The following is a 12,565-nucleotide window of genomic DNA, read 5'->3' as shown; positions in this document are numbered from 1 at the left end:
TCGCTGATAAACCGGTGATGTATTGCCACACCTTCATTTTTCACAGATTTTGTACTGCAGAACAGGACTGCTTTCTCGTGGTGGCCAATATTGACCAGGCCAGTGAGTTGAGACATTCATGGCAACTTGTGATCATATGCATTGTAGTAGATGGGTATAGAAAAAGGCTTTAAACCTGAATTCTTTTAGTGATCAGCAGGGGGCATTAGCTTTGGTTATGAAAAGGCCTGCCATTGTGTAGAAGTTTATGGCTGAAGGCCGTGCAATGTAACCTCAGTAAATAGTTGCCTGGCGTCTTTATGAGCTCAGTTGCTAGATTTATTTGATGCTGAGTAGAACATTAAGTCCATTTTGTAGATAATGGCGTTTCTAAGAGACAGAAAAGTGGATCGGCCAGGATACGCTAACAAGTGTACAGTTTCACAGTCAGAGCCAACCCTCACTCGTCACTCCCAGTGTTAAAACATCAATATGATGAACCAATAGGACTTCACTAACCAATAGGTAATGTTATGCTGCCCAGTGTTCTGATGACCCCCGCTCCCCCAAGGTGATTTGCAGGACCATATCAGTGAGTTGCAAATGTTGCATTTAGAGCTTATTTCACTTGACCATAAAGTGATTTTACAGAATTCCTGTGTTAAAGCAATATTTACCGATTTTATGTCTCCAACAGGCATTTTGAAGGCTGTGTTTGCATTTTTGTTCCTCCACATGTTGTTGACTGGTGTCATAATAAAACCTAAGAACTACGTTGTATAGAAAAAAGGGGGCGTTTACAAGAATATGTTATAGTATCAGACATAGAATCCATATAAAACAAACATTTACTAATCACTTTTTTTTATTTATGTGGAGCTACAGAGGACTATACTATCTGTACTGACTCAAACTGGCATGCTGTCATTTGCTGCCCTCTGGTGTACAGCCGTGATGCCCTGCTCTCGTGATTCACACTCATTATGTTGGACTTTAAATGTGGAGGCAGCAAATTTCTTTATTCCGTTATCTGGTTGATTCCTATCAGTTAAATCAGTCTAACATAAAATTTTCTTGCTGCCACTCATTTTAGTATCACCTCGGATGTTGTTTTAATACTCACATGAAACAGAGGACACCCATGCACTTCCTTTGCCAACCTTCTCACCAACACTCATCCATCTGAGAGTCATGTGATCAACAATGCAGCAGGCTGATGCTTCATTTCAGTCAATACACTGTGGTGTTAATGAGGGCACCGGGGACAGTGTGGCACACATGCAAACAGAAACTGTTTATGTAGGTGATTGTACACACTGTACAAACACACAGTACAAAGATACTTCGTTTACTTTTGTCTTTGATATGTATCTTTAATAAATTCGATCACAAACATGTTTTCCATCTTAATATTATGACCAGTGTGAATTACTCCCACTACATTTCTATGATAATAAAAAAATCATGTAACTACAATAATAATTATATAATAACTATAATAACTAATAACACAGAAAAAAATAGATGCAAAAGTCACATATAAATAACTATAAATATTGTATGTAAATGAAGTTTAAATCATATAAATAATACAGAGTGAATCCACTGTTTTAGTAGCCTGTCTCTTTTATATTTCTGCCCTCCTGTTTCCTCACATCAATCCCTCAAGAGGGAGCTATTGTAACTCTAAACACACGGAGAGCTCATGGCAGCCCGCAAGCATCCAGTTAATGTAAAGTTTATTACAGTACAACTTCATGTTTTTTCTGCGGAGATATATGAGCCAGGCTCACTGTGACATTTGGCAAAATTCATCAGTTAGGATGCTTAATAGATGTGTCTCATGCCCGCAGTAAACATATGTGACAGACATTAGACAGTGTCTTGGTGCTTGTTGATGAAACAGCTCTGCTGGAGATTCTCAGCATGAAGGACAAGACTTCACCCATATGAGCAAAACCACTTTCAAAAGTTAGTTAAAGTTCTTTAAAGAGAGCCACTCGGAAAGATGAAAGCTTTGGTGGTGAATCACTTACAGGTGAAAGCTCATCTACGGAGCTCTAGAGAGTCTTTTGGTGACTTTCAGTCTTAAATTCATTACCTGCTCAGGACCAGATGGCACACAGTCAAAGTTAGAACCAGCTTTGAACATATGTCTGTTTCCCACCTACATGGTGCCAGTGTCCAATTGGGAACGAGGTCCACACGTTTCTGCTTAAAAAAGACCACAAATGTAAATAAATGGTAGCACCATTATGTTGGAACTGAAACATGTTATTGTTTTAAACACTCATGAGATCAGGTGAGAATATGTCATAGTTTCCTGCGTAAATGAAGAGTACCAACACAAACAAACAAGTAAGCACTGGTTTCAGTGGCAATAAACGTTTTGTTCTGCCTTATTTTTATATTTATCCCTTATACTACTATATTTGAAAAAAAAAAAACCATCTCTAATGTCCTTGTTTAGCATAAAATTAAGTGTAAATGAATGATTTCATCAAGAATAATGAAACATGTGGCGCTCGGGGCATTTAGCTTAGCTGGTGGTTAATCAAGGCTTTACAGTGATTGTAGCTAAGGTCTCGATTCAATGAAAATGTGATTGGTCATACTTTATATATCTTTAGATAAACAGTCAAACATCTTCTGAACAACCAGTCAAAATCTGCATTTATCTTCATCAGTAGATCTAATTCACAACCTTTCTTTCTCATAAGACCAATTAAGGGCTTTAATCACACCCTTTTTAACCGGCTTGTCTCTAAACTCTCTGTGATCACAGTTATTTCACTGCCTTCTTTGTTTACTTTTTTTCCACAGCAGCAGTAAATACTGTAACCCTTGTCTTGCTGCGTTAACCCAACACACTACACCTGTAGTATACTTTACGTGGCAGCAGCGTTCACTACTGCTTTAACTGCAGTTGCATGCCAGGTCTCTGTCTGTGATTAATGAGCATCCAGTTATAACCCCCCTGATTAGCAGTGGAGCACTCGGGCTAATGAGCTCACTGTGAACCTGGAGGTTACTGTAACCAGCGCAACTCATCTGTCAAGACCTGAAGACCAGTGGACTCATGCAGGCCTCAGATCAGCTGGATGGTTATCAGTGTAGGAGAGAGCATGAAAGTGACATCAGCAGCTACTGAGTGAACTACTTACATGTGTGTCCTCGTTTGCATTTTATTTTCTATAGAATAATGAATGATGGCAGGCTGAGTCAAATGCAAAAGTTTGCTGGCTTTTAAGCAACACCTGGATTTAAAAAGCTTTTCCCCATGGCTGTTATATCTCTACCACCATTTGCAATGTTGTGGAAATCTCCTGTAGATTTCCTTTCAGGATTTTTCTTGCTATGCCTCTCTCTTATCATGTCTCTGCTTCCACATAACATAAAAAGGGGAAGACAACAGCAGGGCTGTGTAATCCAATTCTCGAATGAACTTTAATCTAAGGCTTTGGTCCTGTTAATGTCTGTTTTGCTTTGGTACTCCAGTAAATGCCCAATCGGATGGCAATTTTCAACAAACAAATTAAGTTGATGTTATTGTAGAGTCACAAATTCCACAGAGGGAAGAGGTCAGGGTGGATTATTTACTTCACAATGCCCTCAACTTATGAGGATGCTTTTATTTCAACATAATGGAAAAAAAATGTCTGTGTTCCTTTTTGTAATAACCTTTCTGTGCCGTTGCAGATTTACTGTTGTAACCACTATGACTACGACGCTTTTCTGACCTTAAAGTATTTATTTGAGCTCTTAGACCTAACAAAGATGTATAAAAACCAAAGCATCAATTATGGAATTTTTAACATATTTTTTTTTATTGGATGCATATCTACTCCCAAAAGGTTAAGGAGATAATATATATTGCTTTTCTTTTTCCTTTTAGCTGACTAGCTGACAGTCTCTGCAATCTCACTATATGTATTTAATAGCTGCTCTATACAGATCTTGAGAAGTACACGGTATTGCCATGTGTAAGTGAGCTGTGTATGTTCAAATGTTATTTCTTGAGCACTTTACTAAGGACTTTATTCCCATGTCTTCTGGAGATAAAAACTGTTTGTTTCTGAGGTCAAGAATGAACCTCAGCTGCTACTTGAACACGAATGAGAAGTTTTGAAATGATCAAAAAAGTGAAAAACTAGAAATTTATAGAAACTCCAGATGTCAAGGAAGATTTTGTGATCCAAATAAAAAAGAAAGAAAAGAAAGGAACAAACAGCAGAGTAGCTGCTAAATGGGCCTCATGGTAAGATCTTTTCACTTTACATGCTGATTCCTGAAACAGTGACTCTTGCGTCATTTCAACACATTGCTCAGCGACGTGTTATTGATGCATTGTGTTATGGGAAACATAACACAATGCATCATGCTGAAATAATGTGAAATAGGAAAAACACATGAAACGTATCAAAGTTTTCTTCATACCTGCCTCCAGATAAGAGAGCACAGTGAGTGTCTACACTATCAACAAGAGGCAAAAGTGTCCTTGAGCTCTTTTCTAGAGGCAAAACAGAAGACACCAAACACTTAGGACATCCAGTGCTACCAAAACAAACAGAGCTTATGAAATAGAAGGGGCTTCCAGGCTTTTGGTAACAGGGAATAGCATGACTCTCATATGATACAGAATTTGAACCCGTGGTCATCATGGATAAATTTAACAATATCCATATCTATTTATATCTTTTTTTATTTTTGGTTTAATTCAGCTTAATTTCATTCTCAAATCATTGTGCCTGAAGGTGGCAAGATTGCAAAAGCATTAAAAATGAACAGTTAGACACCATTTTTTAGATATCAGATGTGCATTATTGACAAAAGTGTGCCTGTTACCGTCTTTACAGGGTTATTGTGACACACTTAGTGAGCAGACTGTGGCACTGAGAGGAGTCTGCAACAAAGAAATTACAAATGGGCTGACATCCATAATTGACACGTAAGAATAAAGATGGTAAAACTGCACTTGAATTGCAGAAGTACTGTAATGGTAATCAGAGCTTATTCAAATCTGATAATTACCGCGATTAATATTTACCCCGTCTATGATCTGTCACGCTGTTGAAATATGAATAAAAAGGAGTGTTCCAAGAAACTGGATATATAAACATCACTGTCAACAGACCAGTACATAGGAATACACTACACAGAATGCACTACACTCCCACAAAGAACAACAATGGGCCTCACGGCTGACTGGCTCTGCGCTCTCAGTGAGGTCTGACCCACTTGGCCCGCTTCACCCATGCGGTCCAGTCCAGAGCGGCCAGCTGCTGTTGCTGCGGGTGATGATGAAGATGTTGGCACAGGCATCGACTCAGGTGCCGTCTCCAAGGGAAGCAGTGGGACTGTGACAATCTGATCATCTCTGCAGCGACTGACACCTGACTGCACCCCCAACCTGGATTGGCTAACACCCTCAGTTGTCCTCGAGAAGCCTGAGTGACAGAGATTCAGGAGGCTTATGAATGGCCCGTGACCTGATAAATAATCAGTTTTTCAAATAAGATGAAACACATATATATTTTTTAAACTTTTGGATGAAGATATGTCACAAAGTTTTTCCAGGTCAGACTAGAAATATATAAGCCATTCAGCTCTTGGGTAGCTCAATCAAGTTAATTAGACTGCAATCAAGGCTTTATCATTATTTAACATTTTGCCTCTTTGATGTTGATGTTTTGGGTTCATTGCTCTGAGCGTAACACACAAACACACTCACACTCTCTTTTTAGTATTTAGATGACGTGCCTTACAGAACTCATGTACACTCAGGACTTTTTGCTTCTTAATCCACATATTTTTTGGATTAAGGATTACTGATTGTGCACTATTGAAGTGGGATTTTGAACCTTCAAGATAATTCAAGGCAAAGCAAAATGATTCCAGATTTCAAAATGTCAAAAGTTCAAATGTGGCCACTTCACCTCATCTCCTGCACTCACTTGTCAACGTGCCCTCTTTGATTTGCCATTGGCCTCTGTGATAACTGGGTTAATTTTAATTGGATAAGAGATTCATCAGGACAACTCTCATTGGTTCTCAGGCCAGTCAGCGCTGCTCTCCCAGTTTGACCACCTTACTTCCTGTCCCCCAGGACACCATTAGCCGCTGCTAGGTACGTGTCTGTTTGTTAAAGCTTGTCACGCTGCGCCGCAGCCACATATAACAACAGCAGAGCGAGGGAGAAAATGATTCAAAGCTCCCTCCGTATAAACTGTAATGCTATATTTATAAGCCCGTATTTATAAACACATTTGCATATATCAAGATGAAAAAGTTGTTTGAATTGGGGGGCAATTTGCATTTGGTGAAACATATGGCAGAGCCACGGAAGCCATGGGCCATGCCTTCATTACCCGATCTTCGTTTCATCAGCTCCTTGCTCCCCCACTGAGCCTCCCCACGGCGGAGCCTTCTGTCCCCGAGGTTTCAGTGACAGGGGACAATATGTCCCCAAGGTGAGGAGTAGGGGGAAAGCCGCACACACACCGCTCCAATGATTATTTAATCAGACTCTTCACTCTGGATCTGAAAGACGAGAGAGGTACAAAGTGGCGCTTATTACCCATTTGTTCAACGCTGAGAAAGAGGGAGAGAGGGTGAGTGAGGGGAGAGCGGAGTGAGAGCTTCAGATAAGGTAACTGATGAAGAATGGAAGGACCAGATGATGTGAGGAGAAAGAAAGAAAGGAAAGGAGGTGGGGAGAGGAGATTTGAAATTATAAGAGAGGATTTTTCTCTTACTCGTGTGCTATTTTATTCCAACACATTTATTTGACAGCTTCTAATTATGTTGTAGATTTAATATTTTGCACATCTTTTTTCCATATTCTTATCATTTTCCATTTGAATTGAAATTGAATTGTTATGGATTAACTTACAAGTGACATATAAGTAGTTAAACAGGATCTATTAAAGAAATCATACAGCATAAACAGAGACAAATTGGTGATTAAAGTGCAGAAAATAAAAAGTAAACATACTGAATCATTTTTTAACGTGCATTTATTCAAGGGAAAATTTCGACAAACAGCTTGGACTTTAAGCAGAATATTTTTTACACGCTCTATGTTCAGCACTGCTGGTAGATGACCTATAATAGAATTACAAACTATGGAGCAACAAAAGAACGGAAGGGAGAATAAAAGGAGAACTAAGTGCATCTGTGTTGGGGTTTTGCTTGTGTGGAGGTCTTGCAGGTGAAGGTTCAGCCTGGCTCTATCCCTGCCTGGCTGCAGTTTGGTGTGCCAGTCACACAAATGCTACATTTGCATGTGCAAAAAACCCCTGTGTTGAAGTGCTGCACCACCCCTCCCACCCCCTTTCAGCGTGTGTGGTCAACCTGTTTGTGATTTAAGTGCTTATGATAGCTCCTCATCCACAGCCACAGCCCGTCTCTCAGACCCGGTTTGTTGTTTTGATATGGAATACCTGCTTTTTCCAGGCTCTTGTTTTTCCTCCAGGAGATATCTCTGTGTGGGGAGGGGTTCGAAAAGGACAAGCAGGTCACCGTTGTCTGTCACGGTTTCTGCCCTCAATGTTTGTTTTTCTATTTTCGTACTCTGATTCCATTTGGATAGTTGAATTTTGAGGCCATGTGGTTGTTTTTGAAGGTCACGCGGGTATTCCTGGAGTATCTGGCCGCAAACGTTCACCTGACAGACTAAATTCAGTCAAAGTTGTTTTGAAAGTCACCTGCTTTGGGCCACAATCCTGTGTCATAAATTTAACACAAATTGTTTAATTACAGGGTTTGGAAGGGATATATATATATATATATATATATATATATATATATATATATATATATATATATATATATATATAATCAAATTAAAGGTACTGTAAATGAAGCTGTATTTTTACCCTGCAACTTTTACAAGTGTGTTGTCAACCTCATGACGGTTAAATATAGAGAAAATAATAATCAAAGTCTGTGGTCATTTTCCTAAATGTTGACTTGTTGTTCTAATAAATTATTTCTAGCAGAGAATACAATAAAAGTCACTTAGTGCTCAAAGTAGAAACATCTTTCAGCACTTTCCAAGACTTTCCAAGAGTTAAGAAGTACCCAGACTCTAATCCCTAAACTTATATGCTAACACAGTAAGTGGTTTTGGGGGTTTGGAAATTGTTATTGAAAGTTATAGCAATAGGGGAAAATAGCTATTATTATTTTTGCCATGAAAAACTTTCTTTTTTCTCTAAAACACAAGGTCAGGGTACTGCAGACTAAAGCTTAACACATAGTACTGTATTTAACCTGTACTGCAGGACTGTCAGTCAAGCTTTAGACCTCACTTTGACTGGACCTAAACAGTTTTTATACATACCAACAGTTGAACCCTAACTGTTGGGTTCAACTGTTGAAATGTAATGTTCTTATTACATGTGGAATTAAAAAAGGCCATTTTCTTCATTTCTCCTGATTGTACCGCTGCTAGATCTTCCCATGACCTCTTTGAAAAAGCAGAGATACACTGTGGTGTACCTTATGTAGAGACTCGCTACTTTACACAACAGCAAAAATATATACATAAATAATCATGAGAAACAGTTCTTAAATCTGTTCCAAAGTTCACACTGTGAAGAAACATTTGAGAGCAGTATAATGCCTGCAGATGCCCTGGTTGGTCATCAGTCTGGGTTCAGTTATGAGTGTGCACCTCCCCGAAGAAAAACATTGACAGAAAACACTCCTTGACTATGCAAACAGTCAATTGAAAATACTGGTTTAATTAATTTCCCTTTATGATAATGATTTCATCTAGGGCCAATAAATAGTCATCTTTGCTATCCCCCCCTTAATGTAACCCCAATATTATTTTTGCCATTTAACTGAAGCTAAAATGGGGGAAAACAGGATGGGTGCGTCATTAACGCATCGACACGCGGCGACTGGGGGAAAAGCATCCAGTCTGTTAATAAGTAATGACTGCCCGAGATCACAGGAACCTTACACTACAACAAAACAAGTTAAGCACAAGCTTTGATAATGACTGTTAATAATTCAACATGTGTAATTATCGCTTTACAGGAAAGCACAATGGCGGCAGCTTGCTGTAGGGATGGTGGTAGCAATTAAAGACGAGATAGATCGAGGTCAGCGGAACTGGGGGAGGCGTCGGAGGGGTTCTTGTTGAGTCGACGATCGCTGACCTTACAGGCCCTGTTACGTGACGTGAAGGAAAGAACCCGAAAGAAAGCGTCGGTGTGGTTTTCCTTTCGCTCTGTCTTCATTTGAGAGAACATTTGGAACATGCTCTCGTCTCGATTTTACAAAAATGTAAATGTCTCGATCAATGGGAAAACCCTCTTGGCCTCCTTTATGAGATCCACAGCTTTCCTTTGCAGCATGCCTGTCTGTGCATGTGGTATCTGCGACCAACTACTTCCTCAAATTTGCTTCTCCATTGTCCCCAAGACCTTGATTCACACACTAGCCAAATGTCGAGGTTGCACATTTGCAACTCAAAACTAGCCAGATCAATGGTAAACGTAATCACTCTATTTGTCATTCTGAGATTTGAATTTCACAATGAGCATGTGGAGAAGAGCAGAAGGGAGGAAAAAAACTGGAAAGATGTCTGACTTCTCTCAAAATCAATGTCTTTCAACAGCCCTCCGATCCTCTTTGAAGGAAAGGGCATTCACAAGCATTTGGCGGCCATTGTTGGCAGTAAAATGACTAATCATAACATCATTGATGTGTTAAAAAAACGACTACAGACGACAGTACCATTGACAACCTTTGCTCCCATCCACAGAGAAAGAGTTAATTTGATCGTGATGACACCAGTCTCTTTCAAGCCCCTTTTCAGGCCAGCAGCAGCTGGGGCTGGAAGAGCAAGAGATGGGATGAATCCTCAGCAGAGTGAGGGGGGGGGGGGGGGGGGAGAAAAATAACAAGAAGAGTCGTTATTACGTCTCCATTTTAGGACTAAGAGGGGTTTCTGAATTGCCCTGGATTGCGATCCTGCGTTCGTTCATTCCTATATAGGCCCTCTGAGTGGCAAATGGGCCTTGGGCCAGTGTTAGGCACTGAAGCTGGAACAAGAATAAGATCACAATTGCATTTAAAGCCCAGAGAGGCAAAGAAGAGGAGGAGAGGCAGAAAGAGGGAGCCTATGAGCCCTAATTGCCAGATGGTGAATATTTTTGCTCCCTTTCAACGGCGCATTAATTGCAGGGCTGCCCGGGGGTTGAGACGCACTGATCAGTGTGGCAGAGGATCCTGACCCTGATTATCCCCCCTCAGACTCCCCCGCTGGAGAGACAGTGAGAGGGGGGTGGAGGGTACTGCAAAGGAGAGGAGGGGAGGTAAGGGTTTTGCAACTGTTACTCACCCAATCATTTGCTATCGAGCCACCTGGGCCTTGACACTTTCGGGTTTGGAGTTGGAAAGGAGGCGACGGTGATCAAACGGGGTGGAGGGTCTTCTGGGTGCAAGAGAAGGGAAAGCTAGAGGGGTGTGATGAGTATAGGTGTAGTGGTGAATGGAGAAGAGACCACCTCCTGTCCTCCTCTCTCCTCCCCTTCACCCCCTCCCCTTCCTCCTCCTCTCTCCCACCCCTCCCTGCCCCTCATCTCCTCGTTTACATATCTCCAAAAGATGTAATTGAATTAAATAAAGCTTTCCTTCGGGGCAGCTGCCACAGCTGCTGTTTGTGGCATGTCAAAAGGCCCACCACTTTAAGAGCACTTACATATGCTCCAAATTAGCAGGTCAGATAGGCGGACGCACGATGACAGGGCCGAGGTTGCCAGCGCGACAAGGGGCCACAGCTGTGAGCAATTCACTGGCAGAGTGGGGGCTCTTTCAGACCCCTGATTATGAAGGGCAGCGTGCACGTGCTCATACACACACAAACACATTAACAGGTGTGTAAGTACACCAACGTGTGTAAGTACACCACGTACGAACACCTATTCACAGACATACTGTAGATAAAGGGGTCACTGTGGTAATTAGGAAGCATCACAGATTTATGAGAGGACAACACATTTCATATGGGACCCTGCATGACCCTTTGAGGTTTTTTTGTAAATAAAAATAATTATTAAAAAAAAGAATAAAAAGTAAGAATGAACAAAGATTAGTCCTGTTAACACTGTCACAGGTTGCTTATAACTATGACGATAACTTTTCTCTAACCCACAGTTTTTTTAATCCTATTTTAAAGATTACCAGGGTCTGCATAACACTTTGACATGCAAATAATGTTACATGAAACGTGACTAGCCTGGATAGCAAATCCTGCAAAACTGCACTCTGTTTCTTTTAGAGGTAAATCTTTTGGTATCTCCAACTTTTATCCCAGTTTATAACAGATTATGTGCACATGAAGAGACAGTAAGAGTGGGGAATGTATAATACACAGATTTTGAACCCGCGGCCTAAGGTTCCACTCCTCCGTGTGACTATTGTTATTGATTTAAGCTTTGTTTTCGCTGACTGTTTGGTTGGGTTTACACACCAAATCCACTTGGTTATGATTAGGAATAAAACCATTTAGGCTCACAGGGGAATACACAGTATTTATAGTATAAAGATGCAAAAACTATTAAGGAACTACAATCAGAGGTAATTCTTTTTTTTATTAGACAAACAACATGATAAAAATAATGACTGCAGAATTTCATTTAGCTGTTTCACTTTCAGTTTTCTTACACTTATGCCATTGGGGGAACACTTGAAGAACAAAGATTTTAACATTCATAACACCTGTACTTAAAAAAAACTATAACAAGTCAAATTGTCTGCTGTGAAAATGATTTGCCATCTTCAGTTTGGAGCTAAGGGTGTATGTGTTTGCATCCGATGATCACTGCAGGATCTGTAAACATTTTGTGTTCACAGTGATAGTGCACAGAAAGAAATCGGACAAGTTAACATACAAATCAAGGCAGTCAAAGACTATCTGACCCCCTGATATCGTCACCAGACACATTGTACCTGATGTAGTCATGCTCTATTTTCAGATCTCGTTTATTTCAAGATTTTCTTCTTTCAGTTTGGTTTTCAGAGCGCTAAATGAGACTGCTACAAGGAAACGCTTGAAAAATAATTAAAAAACAGCCAATATTTGTACTGTAGTAATGTTGCTGTTTATTGAGGGTTTGGATGTGATGAGCAGAGGCATCTTAAAATGATCAACACTTAACTCGAGCTATGTATGAAGTGAGACACGCCTGTCATATCGTAATCAACCGTTGTGAACAATCATCTAATGACTTGTCACTCAAGGTCTGCTGGGCAATTATGTTGCATTTGCATGGCAGTGAATGATGTTTATGACAAATAATTCATGTCCTAATTGCTTGTCTGTTTTCTTTAAGTCGTGCACTGCTGATAGGATGTGATTAGCTGGGGACTGAGAAGTAAACCAAAGTTGACACTGATCATACAGGTTATGTTTATCTGCAGAGCGTGGCCTTTTATGATTACCTAATATATAGGGAGCTATTTTTTGCGGAGTCCAAATGCAATCATGTCTTTTGTCTCCCTTGTGTCTTCTGGGACTTTTTAACTTTACTGAGTCGACATAGTAATGAATGATGACAGAGTGATCACA

The 12,565-nt window shown here is 40.2% G+C and overlaps 1 long non-coding RNA gene across 1 annotated transcript; it reads right to left on the bottom strand.

Annotated features, from left to right (window-relative positions):
* Window positions 1-1,466: 1,466 nt before the first annotated feature.
* Window positions 1,467-10,444, bottom strand: LOC146659637 (uncharacterized). Its single transcript, XR_014913668.1, has 3 exons — window positions 10,337-10,444; window positions 6,348-6,519; window positions 1,467-5,426 (listed from the first exon to the last, which is right to left on the bottom strand). It is a non-coding gene; the product is annotated as an uncharacterized LOC146659637 (long non-coding RNA).
* Window positions 10,445-12,565: the final 2,121 nt, after the last annotated feature.

The sequence above is a fragment of the Rhamphochromis longiceps genome, linkage group LG11, assembly GCF_057381845.1.
Source record: "Rhamphochromis longiceps isolate RC_006_pf linkage group LG11, R_longiceps_female_GT1.1, whole genome shotgun sequence".
In the NCBI taxonomy this organism is placed as follows: Eukaryota; Metazoa; Chordata; class Actinopteri; order Cichliformes; family Cichlidae; genus Rhamphochromis; species Rhamphochromis longiceps.
This window is presented reverse-complemented; position numbering and strand designations above follow the sequence as displayed.